The following is a 16,752-nucleotide window of genomic DNA, read 5'->3' as shown; positions in this document are numbered from 1 at the left end:
CCGTGCTTTCTCTGTGTTCTTGGGGATCGGCTGGGTTCCTTCCCAGGGTTTTTTTTCTTCGCATTTGTTTCTTATACTTTTTTCTGTTCTATTTATTTTCCTTTGCCTGGTTTTGTTCTAGGGTATTGCTAGTTCTATTTTTCTGTTTGAGGATTAAGAATATGAAGTAGAACCATCAGAGGTGGGCGCATGTACGCTAGTAGCGAAGGCTCCATAGGCGCCCATACGTTCAAAACATGGTGGCTCATGGGCACTCCAGCACCTTATGAACCTGAGGGGTGAACGAAGTTAGTGACGTTGAATCACGTCAAGACTGCGTATAGCATTGGCGGGAACTATAAAGTATCATTTTTCTGGGTGCACTCGGTCGTATTTTAGAGGTCATTTTTTTGAAGGGTGCCTTTCAGCGCTAGCGAACCTTTCTCATTCTATTGCATTCCAATTATACTGTTTAAGTATAACTCACAATCAAGCCCAGCAATCAGAAGACGGCACAAAAATCGAACAAACCAGCACCTCTTCCAAAGGGACATTTTAAGCATACTTGTACAGCATGACCTGTAAAACACTGGCGCAACTCCCTTATCCAATTTGCAATAGAGTTTCGAAAATATTCGTGCTTTATTATGTCAAGGCCACAAATACAATGACAAGGCATTCCAGCAAAGTTCACAACAAAGCCAGCACTGACTAATATATGTAAGTTACCAAGGCGCACACGTAAGAGAGACTACATATGCAGACGGGAGCTCATGTGTGGAAGTCCTGCGAGAAAAAGATGCAGTGTGGCACCGACAGTATATAGTCCTCGCTGTTTCACAGCGTGTCAGTCCATCGTATACCGGGAGCTAAATTTTATTACAGCCAAGCGCTTTGAAAGAAACAAAAACGTGCCACAAGAGCGCAACCAGGTAGTGCTGGCCGCAAGTAGAACGCGAAAATGAAGGACTTACAAAACACCGTAAGGATCATATCTAATAGCAATGACTAAGAAGCAACTTGCGCGCAAGACAAAAACGTCGCAACCAGCACGTGTTTTACAGGCGAGCTAACTTTGTAACATTCCGGGAACACCATCGCAGTCAACGTGACGGCAGCGATCAAAAACTGCTCCGTTGCCTCCTTCGCAAGCACTCAGCAAGGCCTTCAACGTTTCACCAATGCTGATGCAACATTTAAAGGGGACGCAACAAGGTGGCGGCAAATTTAAAAAAAAAAAGTGGTTTCGTTTAGTTTGTAGGGTTTAACGTCCCAAAGGGATTCAGGCTATTAGAGACACTGTATATGGGAGAAATCCAGAAATTTTGACCACCTGGTGTTTTTTAACTGGCACTCACATCTCACAGCACACGGGCGCCTTGATTTTCGTCTCCACCGAAAAGCGGCCGCCGAGGCTGGGATTCACTCCCGCATCCTTGGACACAATATGGAGTGCCGTAACTATTCACCACCACGGCTAGGCTAAAAAGAAAATGAAGCATTTTATGAAAATAGCTTAACAAGGTAAAAATATTTATGAATATTGTGTTAGTGCATGTCTATTTTAATTTCGGATTTTATAATTCTCTTATTTGAGTATTTGGCCCTCCGGCCTTTGGCTGTGTCCCGCTGAACCATTTTTGGACCCAGCTTTCGCCATCAGTTCACTTCCGCCATGCCATCGGTAGATAGTCAGCGCAGCGTTTGTGCGTGCGCGTCTCCTGCCCTCTGTCCCATTTTTGGTGCACTGTTTTCATTAGCACACCACTAATAATGATGAGAAAATGAGAAAGTATAGATCTGGGAAAAGTAAAGTACGGCAGATTATCACGTCAGCAGCTGCTTGAAAATCGGGTGCTAAAACCAAACGCTTTCGAAGATTGTTCCTGTCAAGACTTGCGTGAGCAAAAACGAAATACATAAATACATTAATGCGGAGTTCGCAACCCTTAAATTTTTTCGTGTCGCAAATCTCTCCGATATATAGTGCCATTGCTTTAGACAATATGTTTTATTAATACCGGTGCAATCGTTTTGAACACTGTATACGAGTTTCAGCCTGTAGTGTTTTCTACGATTTGTAGGAGTCTTCACCCAAACCTTTCTCGTGTTTTTGAGGTCAATATTTTTGCCGTTTCCTGGCTCCACTTTTCAACAAACATTGCCGCACTTTTCAGTATTCTTTCTAACTTATCTATAAGAGCTCAAGCCAATGGGACCTATGGCACACAAGCCTAGTCTAGCACTTTAATGATATGAGTGAAGTACAGTGTTTCTTTCAGTACTTCGGCAGCACTGCTAAGCAGAATTTTGTTGCATTCACATAAGTGTGGTTTTCTTTCTCAGCCTTTGCAAAATGTGACAATTTTTTACTATTTTCGTCACTATGCCCAATATTTGATTTAGTGGATAAGTTTGTATAAATTCAAAGTTTTACGCATTGTGACACCCCTGCCGACTCCGACCCGTCGCATCCCTCAAGCTGCTCAGAGAACAAGGCTTGCTAGCTTGTTATGTCGAGAGTAAAAAATTTACCGAATGATTCATTTCCTAAAGGGAAGCGTCTAAAGCTTCCGTATAATTTATCTCAAAGTCCTTTATAGCGCTATAAATGCTATGGCGAGACATAGGTGATGTTCTCTTTTGCGGAATGTAATTCCCAAAAAGAAAAATTGACACGATACGAATAAGCACCGATGTATACTTTCATTCGTAGTCGTAGGTAATTTGTTTTGCTTAGGAAAATAAAAACTGTCGTTTCCTCTCTGTTTTCCAGTAAAAATGGGCGAAAATGCTTTGAAATATAGGCGGAGTACTTATAAATAACTCAATATAGAGGGAACAGCGGTTTGATCACGGGAGATAAGCAGAACCGCTTTATGATTGAAATTGAACATTAATTGATAGCCGAAGCGAAGCTGCCTTAATATATAGGTGGCGCCGCGTTTGCTTGTTACATCGCGTTTAAGCAGGCGCGCATGTAAAGATAGCCTAGGCAGCACCAATCACCCTTTCAACCTCCCGTCGAGACGTGCGCTGTAATTGGTCAAGCGCCGAATTAATCTGGAGAAATAGCTCCGCTGTCGTCAGCGGTTAGCGCACGCGACTACTGAACACAAGGAAGTGGAATTGAATTCCGGCAACGGCGGCAGATTTTCAATGGATGCGAAATAAAAGGCCCTCGTGTGCTGTGCGATATCAGCGCACGTTAAAGAACCCCAGGTGGTCGCATTTTCCAGAGCCGCCCACTAAGGCGTCTATCATAACCTGAGTCTCTTTCAGTTAAGCCAAACGAAACGAAACCAAATGAAAATCTGGAAAATGCTAACCAGCTTCTTTTCTGTCAGGCGGTCACCTTCGATTGCGAGCAGTGTGAAACGAGCGACTATTAGTGCTCGCAAAGATACATGCTCTGAATGCGTAAAAAGAAGTCTTCTTCAAGTTTAGCGCGTGCTTCCTTCCCACCACGCCGGCTTAAAACATGTGCGCTTATTTCATGACAGTTATGAAGGACATAGATGGTGTTGTATTAATTTCAAGTGATGCCATTTTATCAGTGTCTAATGTAAAGAAGATAACTTGAAGATATTTGAAAAGCCTTTTCTGAACACTCGATACAGCGAACCATGGTGCCGAGTTTAAAAGTATGTAGATTGGGCTCCCTTTTTATTCTGGTTGCAGTAAATATCACATTGTAATTATTTGAACACGAACAAAAATTTAAAAAGTGATTATTTTGCCTTCTTTACTTGCCCACTTACTGCGCCTTAGTGAGCAAATCCCGTGCCCGTTTCTTGCCAACACCATATGCGGACCGCACCAGCGTAACATTCATGTCATTTGAAAAAAAAAATATCTGCAATGGTTACTTGAAACCCACATTAGGTTTGAACTTCATGGTTAGTGAGAATGGCTCCCGACTCAATGGTCACAGCTTGGATTTCTAGATTTGACTAATGAGACCTTCTTAAGGAATGCGGCTACGTAGAAGAATGTGTGCCGGTTCCTCTTCATCACTCAGAAGTTTCTAACCATGCAGGCTGACGCCAGCACTAGGTTTTGTTCCGAATGGGACACTTGCTATCAGGTTAAAATAGTGCACGTGTTTTAAGCGCTATGTATACACAACACAAGCACAATCCCCTTTAATATGGCCTCATTGAAGTGGCTCAGTGGCTAGCGAACTCGACTGCTCAGCGGAGGGGCCAAAGCTCGGCTCCAGCGGCTACATTTAAATGGAGGCAAAAAGAAACGTGCCCGTTTACTGTGTGATATCAGCACACGTTAAGCAACTCCCATGCCCAAAAATTTCCACAGCCCTCAACAACGCCGTTTGTCATAGCCTGAGTTTCTTCGGAATGTTAAGCTTGATAAGCGCAACCTTGTTTAGAGTTCACTTGCCGCATCGTCCTAGGGCTAACATTTTTTATCTGGCAGCGCGCCTAGGTAAATTCCTCGCAGGGTAATACTGTGGCATGACTTAGTGGCTAAATTGGGAAGGTAACTTTGGTGCATGAGAAAATCCATTTTAATCCTCTCTCTAGCTTATACTCTGAAAAATAAAATAATTCACTATATTTGTCGCTCTACGGTGCTGCATTTCCTGTTATTTAACATTTGTGACTTGCTCTACAGTATACAACTTCTGTTATGACTGGGACCCAATTTATTTTGCGGCCTAGAGTAAGAACAGAATTAAACAGATGCGAATCAAATCGCATAACTAATGTAGTCTGAACATTGCGCTGAGTCGTTATAGACTGCGTCTGCTGAACTTTATTAGGTTCAAGGCTCGGTCATTGATTTTAACTGCCGTGCTCTACTACTACCTTTTTTATATAAGAATTGTTCTTGGTATCTCGCAGGCTTACATCCTGCCGTTTGGATCAGAAGGCAGCCGGGGTAAGTTTCGCATTTCGTCCACTCTCACGGAATATTGCAACGTGCGGACGAAACTTTTGTACACGTTATGAAACCAATGCTCGTTAAACAAAAGCAAGTATCATAGCGCTGATTTTCACATGTTTTCTTTTTTATGCTAAGCCATATTATACCATACCACACGTGTACATCTGAGGACGTGCCGTAAAGGAAGGGAGGTAGATGAAAGTGAAAGCAGAAAGGTAGAAATAGGAGCCGTAGTGGAGAGCTGCTGAGTAATTGCGACCACCTGGGGATCAATAACGTGCATTGATATCATAACACATGGGCGCCTCTCAATTTCAATTGCATCAAAGCGCAGCCTCCTGCGATTCAATGGATTCCAAATACCAACTAAGCTAGGACGACGGCTGTTCAATCTTCTACTTTTTTTTGCCATTTATGCTGCGTGTAACCTATCCCTTAGAGTGTTACCAGCGTCATTTGTTACTTTGCTGCGCACGTAGATCGTCTTGTATTACCGCGAGTACCGCGCGGAACATGCTCTAAAATAGAACGTGGAAGATCGATGATAACCAATTTCAGCTATGTATAACATCAATGCGGCCAGATTCGAGGCTTTCTTCGGGCTAGTCAGCACTAAGACTTAGAGACTATTTGGGGCTAGTTATGATATACGTACGAAGGGAGCCGACAGCCACTAATATTAAAAGAAACCCATATTTATTGTTGTTGATCAATAAGAAATAATGATTCAATAATACAAAAATGCAGAATACAGTTTAAAGAGAAAAAGAAAATGCAGCCACATCTTTGCCAATGAAATACTACCCACGACTTCCGAATTTTGTACTTTGTGTTGTAGCAACTGTTTTACGGCGACAACTGTTTAGTCTTCTCATTTATTGAGTGCTAGCTTTTTGTGTAATCTATCGTTCACATTGTTCACCGGTGCCCCTATGTTCAATAAAATAATTATTTTCTTTCTTTATACGCAGTAATGGATAGCATTCGCAACTAGCTCGGATTGGTAAAACACGTGAAAGCCAACGAAAGACGGTCCATCTAGTATGCGAGTTGTTGTGGCTGTAGGAAGGAGGAAAAGAAAATGCACTGGCCTGCTACTGGCTCTGTAGCTGAGCCACCTCAGCTGCCTCGTGAGGACAGAGGAGAGAAAGTAGGGAAGAAAGAAAAAGAAGAGAAAAACGTGCGCCGCAACAGCCGTCGTCCACCACCGAAGCGGTGGCGGGTGCAATGACGGCCTACAACAGATAAAAATTCGATGGCAGGGCAGTCCTCGCCGCAAGCGGCAGTGGCCCACCTGTCCCAGCCTCATCAGGGCCAGGATCAGCCACGCTCTGTCCCCCTTCTAGTATGCGAGTGCTTTGAATCTGGGACGCTGATAACGTCATCATCAGTGAAGGAGTGCGCAAATCAAGACCTAGCATTTTAAAGAATTAGTATGAGTCCGTTAGTGCGTGTATCCAGACACTGCGTTTTAAACAAAGCGGGCTGATAACGTCATTATCAGTACCTTAGTACCGATGATGATGACCTCGAGCCGAGATTATCAGCACCCGACGTAGCCCGAATGCACCCCCTCCCCCATCTCCGAGCGCGTGGTAGGAAGTTTTCTGATGCATCTTTTTTCACTGCATTACGAAAGGATACTAATATATCTTTGTCAAACTTTCAGACACATGAATGCGCCAACCATCCCGGGATCGCTGCATCGTATAGACCCCAACTTCGGTATTTGAATTCATTTTCTGTGTTTTTTGCACATGTGGAATGCGCTTCTTGTTTATTGACATTGAGCACGTTTTCAAAAACTTCACAGTGAGTAGGAAGCCAAAGAAAATTTATGATGGTTTAACTCCACTAATACCGATTAAGAAATACGACCTCACTGTTTGGCAAGGATTTGCTTGGCGGTTTACCAATGAGAGACTGGCAAATATAATAGTGAGTAGGAAGCCAAAGAAAATTTATTAGAGACAGAATTTAGAGACTGGCACAGAGTTTAGAAAAGTGTTCATTCCCCGAAAGAAAAATTTCTTGGCTTCGGTGAAGGCGTCATGTTCTGTCTCACTGCTTTGTGGATTTACAATCCTGAGCATTGAGAGTGCGGTACATAGGCCATCGGTTCGAATACTTATCGCAAACTAGCCTGCAACTTAACTAGTAGATGATGCTAAATGGAAAGCGAAATGGCATTACACCATTCCGAATCCTGCTTTGAGCGTCATTCGAATGGAGGCAGATTAGCATTCGATGCTTTTATTCGGCTGCTACAAGTGAGCATATGATGCCAGAATGTTGGAATGAGATTCGTGATTTAACGGGTTTGGGAAACACATTCGCATTCGATATCGAAATGAATGCATTATCTAGGCACAAAATATGAAGCAGAAATAAGCAACTCGAAGCAACAATGTGCGCACTGCCAAAACGACAAGCTTTATTCTGGAGTTTTGATAAAAACTTGAGTGTGCCTTGAAAGTATTCGCACCGCAGGTTGCCGTGAAAAACCATTACACTCGGTCACAGCAACAGCGTCTCTATTGTTGCGAATGTCGATCAATTTGAGTTTTCGGTTTCTTTCTGGACGCGTCTTCACTGCGTTTATCTGGGAAGTATTTAAAGCTGTAACTGAAAGATTAACCTTTTGGATGCGAACCTAATGAACCGCGTGTCACCGTGCGTCTCAGCGTTGTAATCCGCGCTCCGGTTTTTTTTCTCAGCCATATTGTTTTTTTTACATCTATTGAATGTGTGAATTCTAATGTTCTCGGCTTGGATTTTGATGGCTAAAATGCTGCAACTTAATCTGAAATATTTTTGACACTATATTATTGCCTAGAAATGTTTTATTCTGCTTTAAAATTCTGCATAACAATTTCAGAAGGATTTTACTCGCACTCATTTTCCTTACTCAGGAATTTGTTTTTCATTGATCGTAATTGCTATCAATTCCGAATCGTATTATAGGTAACCTTTGAGCACCGAAAGGAACCGAATGACATTCGATGAGTCGAATACTATTCAATTCGAAGGACAATAAATCTATTATAAGAGCGGTAATAATCGCGTTGGCCTAAATTTAAAGGGAAGAGCAAAGTGCTGAAACGTACAAAATTCTAGGCTGTTAGCTACAGCACAAATAAGAGGCTTAATTACGTGTCCAGCAATTGGTTTAAGTTTTGTTCAGTCCTGTGTCATTAGACGTTCTTCACTGGCTGTATCAGCCTCGCTATAGCAAAGGACTTCATGATGAGAAGCATGGTTTTACATGATTGTGTCAGAGCTTTGCACTTGCAATTTTTGATATCAATATGAAATGTTGAGCGAAGCATGAAGTCAATAGAGAGATCACATTGAGGGCCGAAACATGCAAGGAATCTTTCAGAGTCGCGATGCATTGACTGCAGACAATCAGCTGGAAACTTTGTTGCTTATTGACGAATACTGGAGGGGGGAGCGGCGGGGTGACGTGAAAACTTTATTCTAATACAAATACGTAAAAACAAACAAACGAATGTTTGAAATCAGTTTTTTCAAATCACAGGTCGCCTGTGATGTCGTTCCTTGGTGCAGGGAAGCCATAAACATCCTAAAAGAGAATTGAGGCAGTAACAGACGTTTGGTTTTAAAGTTGGGGCACTTTAAAACAGCCGCAAAATCTACGGAGGCATGAAATGTTGAGTTCGTTTACTTGTTTTGCGAAGCACAAATGGGTCCAGTCATAGGTGGGGGTTGACGAGTTGAAGAATGTGCAAAAAATGCCACGTCAGGTCGGACGCAATATAGCTTAAAACGTTCCGATAAATGTTTGTGAAGCAGGACAGACACCAGAATAGTCTGCTATTCGCTAGCTGATTCTACGATTTGGCCACCCTCTCGCGTAACCCGACATACCGCCTCGACCGCTACATTGGCTCGCAAATGGCGTTCAGTGGAGAAGAAATGTTTACAATAAACACAGCCATCAGCCAGCGCAATAAACAAACCGGGCACGGTAGCAGAGGAGCAACATTGTGTTTACATACCCAGGTACCATTTGCGGTCGCCGGAGCCGGAGGCGGCCGTGGGTACCGTGTGAAATGGCGTATGCAAGAGAGCGCGGTTTTCTCTTATTCGCTCGGAGTAGGGTGTTGTAACTAATTTGCATATGTAAATGCTGCATAGGGTGAAAGCTAGTAGTACTAAGGAACTTTCGCTCTTGCAGCAGCATGTCTCGCTACGCCAGAAGTTTGTAAAATTTGAAGTAACACCCAGCGGAGAAAGGAGACTTTTCGGTCATGTCCAGTTCCCCAACCGCAGTTATCAGGGCGTCTTAAAAACTTTTTAGGTTGCCCTCTAAACTACTCAACATACTTTCTGAGACAATTCTTGAGACCATTCGCCACATTTTGTGGCCGGCCACCTCGGTCTGCGAAACAACTAAACTATTTCGGTACAATTTCGGTGTTTTGTTTGTATTAGTTTGTATGGTTCGCGCTCTTTACTCGTAACCCTGTATGTATATGGATATTTTGAAAATATTCTACCTTTCCAATTATATTTCAGTTTTTCGGTTTGTTCTAGGCTGTTTGTGACTTCGCTTCTTGAAGAAGCCCCACCATAAATGTCAAAGCAGAGCACTACCGCCTTGTCATTTTGCAATGCAATGTATTCCTATAGGGCTAGCCTTCTTTTCTCTCTCTCCCTCTCTCTCTTTTTAGCGAAGCTCATGAGCGCCCACTTTGTTAACATGTTTTTGACTTGAAGACCGCTTCCATGAGGCAGGCATTGACATAGGCCTAAAGTCCAGAAAGCCGTGTTAGCACCTAATCATAGGTGGGGAATTCCCTTAGCGACTTGGTACAACAAAAAAAATGAATTATGTAAGCATCCGCACTTCCTCATATATAAATGGGTTTAAATAGCATTTTGCGCGAGATTCATATTGCCCGACACATCGCTAACCTCCTCTTCCACCTACCGGCTCAAAAAAAACACCTCTTTTAAAAGTAGTGCGTACATGACTTTCACAGCAGCGACTTTTAAAAAAGATGCTCCTGTTTAAAAAAGTTCAGTTCGCAGTGAGCGCCTTGTTGTATATCCTTTTCTTACCATTGTCCGTGCGCGCTGGTCCATAGCGGTTAATCTGTACCCGCTAGCCGAATAAGTTGTTCAAGCATAGTTCCCTAAACCTCTCAGCGTGTGAAACAACTCACGAAAATACAACTTTTACTGTATTAAAATTGTTTACTGCTTGAAATTGTTTTCTTCAGGCTGGAACACAAAGGTGTATTATAAAATTAAAAGTCGAAAGGTTCTTCGGGGTCACTCCCCAGAAATGGCTTCTGTGGTAAGACTAATATTGCTACGGAAACATTGTAAAACTAAGTACCTCTTCATATATATTACCGCTATGTATAGGACGAATGCGACTGCACTGATAGAAAGGCAAATATATTGCCTTAACTTAAACGCTCAAATGAGTAGAGACCAGAAAAGCGTCATGCACTCGAGAAGATCCATTAAATATGAGCGTGAGCACTGCCAAAAAAAGGCAGCCTATTTACCTAGGCAAACGTCTATTTACCTAAACGAACGAATCATTTCAGGGAGAATTTAAACAAAAACTAAGAATCCAATAGCAAAACACAAAGTAGTTGCCGACAGTGTCAACTTAACTCCTAATTGATAGATAACAAATGCAGATTTCCGGGAAAAAAGGTGCAGAGTCTACCCCTTTGCTATGAAACTCACTAATTAGAACTTTAGCCTCTTTGTTTTGCATAACTGAAGAAATTGTGTTGCAGCAAGAACATCAGAGTTGTGGCCCACACGCTCATACACAGAATAATTGGGTTCTTATGATGCACGTGGAATTTATGCGGAACAACTTTCCTTTCATATTCCAGCGAAGTGCAGCGCTGTATTTATTAAGGCCAAGATTCCCGGTACAAAAATACTAGAATATGCAACGGCCCAGAAGTTACGCATCCAAAGGCATCGAACGAGGGAGATATTCCTCCGGTATTGAATTCTGCGCCCCGCACGTGCACCTTGGAAGACGCCCAAGCCAACGTGGACGCGGCCATAAGGCCAACCACTTTGGGCACAAAATCGTGCCTTGCGCCCCTGATGATCATCCTAAAACAAACTTCGATCGCCATAAACCCGTGCGTTACATGTGCACTAATCTAAAAAGCACCAGCAAAAGCGGTTAACATTGTTCATAAATATCTCTGCCGGAGTACAACCGAAGCCAAGATAATTTCGTAATGAAATCACAGAATGATATCTCATTGCGTTCAACCACGACGGCTACTATAACTTACCCAGTGCTTCATTGTATACAAGATTTTAGATAACAGAACAAATTAAAATTGTATGACTTCTGCGCAATTGTAGTGGACATTCAAAACACTTAGGGACAAACTTGCTCGTCTCTAGTGGCTAGAACAATTATCTGAGGTAGAACCGGTTTGTCATCGTTTTTCAAACAAACAAGCTGGCAAAATACTAAATAGCAGAAATTGAGATAAAGAAGACATTTATCCAACTGCGACTTCCACACAAAAAATAAACTTACCGAAGATGTGATACTTTGCCGTATCCCATATGCTGTATATATTTGAGCTCATGCCTTTAACTTCCGTTACTAGCCCAGCCTGCTTATCAAGGAGGTGATGCCGACACCCCTGGCTACTATGGAGGGGAGCAACCAAGGTATTTTCAAACTTTTTCATCGTAAACAAAGAACAAAGGTATATAGCACATCATGATCCAGTTCACGGCCGCGGAGCACCATGCGCATGCGCAGATTGCCCTGCTATCGCCAGATGGCGCCTTAGGAACAGCCGCATTCGCACGCATGCTACGTCGGTGCCAATCAGCACGTGTGCATGACTCATGCTCAGAATTCGATTGCGGGGCACGATACCAAGTTGTGGTGCGCTATAATGTTCTAGTGCAGTTTATAGGTGCAAACATTTTGCTTAGCGGCTTCCGTCTAAAGATTTACTGAGCATGGCTCTGTGGAAATGAACCCGTACTGGTATTTTATTTTTGTAAGGAATTTATCCTGTGGCGTCTTCTGTATTTCTTATTCGCGTGATTGCAAAATTCCCTTTTTCCGGAACTACGACGTCGACACTTTAAAGAAACTTACCGCAGAGAATGTTCCACCTCCGTAATCGATATTTAGGCTTAGCCTATAGCCGTTTCTGTTATGCCGCAGCTGAGCCCTCTAGCGGCGGTGAGCACTGCAACCCACGTGGGAAGAGACATCACTTGACACTTTCGCCCGAAGTGACCTGTACGGCTGGCCGTTAGAAGCGATGCTGCATCGCCGCACAAATGTTTATGGCACGCAAGAAAATCTACAGTTATTGACAACAATTGTGACTGTAATCGAATTTCTGAATTTCGATGAGCTCACACGGCTAAAGGTTATGCTAGCTTCAAACCTCTGACAGCAAAAGACACGTATGTGTTCGAGTTAGTTTTAAGCTTATTTACAGTTAAGAAGGCTGGCATGAAGCCTATCATCCGTCACGTCATCATACAACATTAGTCGCATACTGCAGGAAAAGATCAATGAATTATCTCCAATGAAAATTGCCTCATTGTGCCATTTATGGCCACCGCACCTCAGTAAACTTCCAATCCTCTTCCATCAACCTTACAATCTGGCTCCTCCTGAGAGGCTTTTTACTGTTCAAATCCAACCATTACATTTTAACATCGTCGGTTATCCATTTCTTTAGGTTATATGCCCTTCACTGCTCGTTTCCTCGTTTGACTTCTGCCACGATATTATTAACTCGCACTTATCCCCGGACCTGGTTCAGGTGACTACACATATCTGAATGTTGAACATATCGTATTTTCACATTTCGCTCAGTGTCCCCAACCATCAGTTTTTCTTAGCCTACTCGTTTCTCCGCCATAGGAGAGCATTGATAATACGTTTTCATTTAACAATATTGGCAAACAAGCATTCGTGATCTTAACAGTACCTCACAAATGCGAATTGTCCGTAGTGGGGTCATTTTCTGTCTGAGCAGATGTAGGTCTCCTTCCTTTTCCAGTGCCTAGCATACTATTCTAAACCACCGTTCCTTTTTATACTCTAAATTTTCTTTGTTTCTTTTATATTTATTTTTAAGCTTTGAAAGTAAAATTATCGGCCAAAGAACAAAAAGAATGGTAATAGAGTGCCAGATCATCATTATTTTAAAATCTAGAACTTATATTTTAAAATTAAGGGCCGCGTTTTGTGAGAATCTGCGCTTTCTAGGTCCAATTTTCCCTCCCCTTCTCGCAAATTCGTCATTTAGTTTTCTGTGCAGCCAGGCTGGTTCTGTGCATTCTATATTTGGGTGCTTCATCGTGTGTGGCCGGGCGCATGGCCCTCCTACTCAGCAATACTACATAGATTCCACGACTGGCTTTTCCACTCAGCTGCACCAACATTCTTACTCAGACGCACTACAGCTTCCCCATGGCGCTTATAAGTCGTGAGCGGTGTTCGTGAAACGTACATGCTAACCTGTCTTCGCACGGCAAGCTTTAGCAATTACTGTGAGTGGCTACGGGAATCGCCACTGGGCCGAAGTTTTTCCTATGCTAACGCTTGTCGGTCCGTTTGAGCACTTATCAAGTTCCATTTCCGCTTGGAGGAATGTGCGCGTCTTTCGAACGTGGCAGGAAGTATTCTGGTCTCGGCATTCGTTATAATCGAGAGGCGTGGCCACAGTTATTTTTTAAGACGCAGTACCATAGCACTAATACATATTTTGACTGTACCTTCACCCACGCTCGTAATAGGCGAGCGTTTGTTAAAACTACAGCCGTTGTAAGTGGCTTCGACTGCGTTCTCATCATAGACTTTATATTCCCGATGGGAATGTACATCTTTTTCATTACCTACTTGAACCTGATGTTCAATGCGGAGGGCGCGAAGTAAAAAGTCGCATATAAATAACACAATGTATTTTTACGCAAAGCAGTACACCCCTATCCTCCCCTCTTATCTCTACTGATTGCCTTTTAGACAAGCCAGGCGCTGAAAAATTGAGAAAGAGAGAAGATTTATTTAAATCCGTCCTAGCCTGCTGTTATGGTGCAGACAGCAATGCGTCTTGCGCTGGCGAGGTTGAATTCTGGGATTGTACTAAGTGTCCTTTCTAGAAAGATGTCGAAATATAAGCTCAATGAATACTTGAATACAGCAGGAGTCCTAACCCGCCACAAGCTTGTTACCTCGTGTTCATTGGGAACGCCTAGCGTTAGTTGCTGCTGGAGCCTTAGTAACATGATTAACTCAAAGACCTAGAGAAACTTCTAATTAGACCCCATGCTTAACGCTCGTTAAGATGATCGAGTTATACAACACACTAAGAAGCATGCATTCCAAGCAGCGTGGCGGTATAAATTGGCACCTCAGTGACCAGCTACCAACTCAGCAGCTGTCAGATAAAATTATGCGATGTATGCGAATCTAACGGGGGTCTCATGGATCCCCAATCAGACATGGAACTGAACTCCTATCCACGTGGGGGGTTCGGAAGGCTTGGTCTTTCACGAAATGGGGCAGCTGGGGTTGAAGTCCACACGACCTTTCATCAAACCTTAGATTTTGGTCTATTAACTAGGTTGCATTATACCCTTAAAAGCGACGCAAGGAATGCTGAAATTATCAATCATAAACAAAATTCAAGATGGGGTGGAGAGGGACTACATAGGTTCCGCCTTAGTTATGGCCTGATTAAGTTACCTGCTTTCGCCTGCGGTTTCCTTTACTGATCCTCGCTACTGGTCCTGTACATGACGCTTTCACTACCATCTTCATTATTAGCTTAATCTGTGCCTTTCGAGCATGTCTGACTCGGAATAACATCGTCCGGGAAGGTTTGGCTCTGCTCAACCTCTCACCTAAAATGTGATTTACCAGAGTTGAGATGCCGGCTAGTCGGTTTTTCATGTTTCCTTAAACAGCGCTAATAAAAAACTTCCTCTTTTAGCTGCGTCCTCTTTCTTGGCCTGTTTCATCAAACATGTTTTCAGAAGCCGAAATTTGAAAGCTTCTGTCATGTCACGTAGCCATGTCATCAGGTTGCATGACGTCGCGGAACATTACGTCCCCCCAGTGTCCTGCCATGCCAGCTCCATGCTTATCCCTCACAGATCCACTCACACTGTCCTTGGCTCGTAACACTAGCTATGCAAGGATTTTCTGGAGAAGTGGGGTCTTTTAGCGCTGTCACTCGAGCTCGTCGAAACACAAACGCTGCATCGGCAGCTGTCATGAAAGCGCCTCTTATACAACGATAAAGAACTGAAAAAAGAATTGAGGGCCATTTTAAGGGCGATTATAGGTGACAGTGTTTAGTAGGCTCACTCTGCACATATATGCAAACATGTGTAAACTCTTTACCTACTCATATTACAAAACTAAAATACATGGGTATGTGCTCTCGAATTACGCATTACCCAGCATGGTAACCATGGCACAGTTTTGTTTTCTACTTGTGTATTGTTACGAAATTATATTACAACTCCTATTTCGAATCTTGCAGAATCGGAGGCGATCTGTCCAGCTCCGGACACGACACGTTGACAGACACAGGTACATCATTTCTTTATGTGTGCCTTATACATTGATCTAATGGTACAGTCGTAGCTTCTTTAGCGTTGTTAGGACATTTTTCATAAAATAAATTTTCCGCTCAAAGATATTAAAGTTGCTTGGTCAGTGAGAGCGGTCACATTACGAAACCGAGAAAAAACTTTTCTATGCTATGACAGGAGCACCATCGGTACTAAAGCTTTATAACGTGAAAGTAAAAGCTAGAGGCATCAAAAAAGCGCTTTCCTTGTTACAGTATATTTCAAAGACAACTCTGAGTAAGCTCCACGAGAAGTTGAAAAGATGCACTAAAAGGTCTGCTCTTTCTGGCATTGACTGTGGCTTTATACATCTTTCGTTTTCAAGCAGCATTTGAGAGACATGGCACTAGGTCATAATAAATGTTTTCGTTGCATAATAAAACCACACAAGAAGAAGGCAAGGAGAATAGCGCCAGAATAACCTGGTCTCGATGTTATCTTTCGTGCTTTTCTGCAGGTGTCCCTGGCGCACACGAAGTAATGCACTCCATCGGTGACGACGAATGACACCATGTGGCAACAATGTAGGCAGTTTTTATATTTTACATCCATTTTAAGCCAGTATGATGAACACGGGGTTGAGTTTGAAAGTGGTGCACGCGCCCTCACCTCCATGAAAGATACCATGCAGCGCCACATTATGGCTGCACCTTGGGCCACCGAGTAACAAAGAGAGGCTTGGTTTCACTTCGCCTTTTTGTCTTAGTGGCGGCTGATAACCACCACAAGGACAATCGAGGCTATGAATATTGCACGTGTAGGCAACAGGTGTGTGAACGTGGCATTACTGGTACTATCAGAAAAAGAGATCGATTGCAACTAACGACAAACTGAGTTGTATCAGTGCGTTTGCTTATCTTCATTTTTTGTTAGCTGTTCCTCTGTGCATTTATACGTGGTAATCACAACAGTAAACAGTTGATAGTCAGCGCTCGTCTCGTCTGTGTGTTCCTTATTTGTCCCTCGTTTAAGCGCTGTTTTACCATCATAAACCACCAACTCGCCCAACAAGCATCACTTCTTGAGAACATATACGCATAACGGGAACATATATGGCAGCCTGTCCAACTCGTCATTCATCAAGCCTTGAACCTTGATTGCAATCTCACCCACCGACATCAAATATTGAGCCAGAGGTTGATGGCAGCTACCAATTCGGTCATCTTATGCGGTCTCGTGCAGTCACGCCACCCGGTGACCAGTAAGTACAAGGCCATCTAATCT

The sequence above is a fragment of the Amblyomma maculatum genome, chromosome 5, assembly GCF_055883805.1.
Source record: "Amblyomma maculatum isolate TAMU_Amacu chromosome 5, ASM5588380v1, whole genome shotgun sequence".
NCBI classification, from domain to species: Eukaryota; Metazoa; Arthropoda; class Arachnida; order Ixodida; family Ixodidae; genus Amblyomma; species Amblyomma maculatum.
This window is presented reverse-complemented; position numbering follows the sequence as displayed.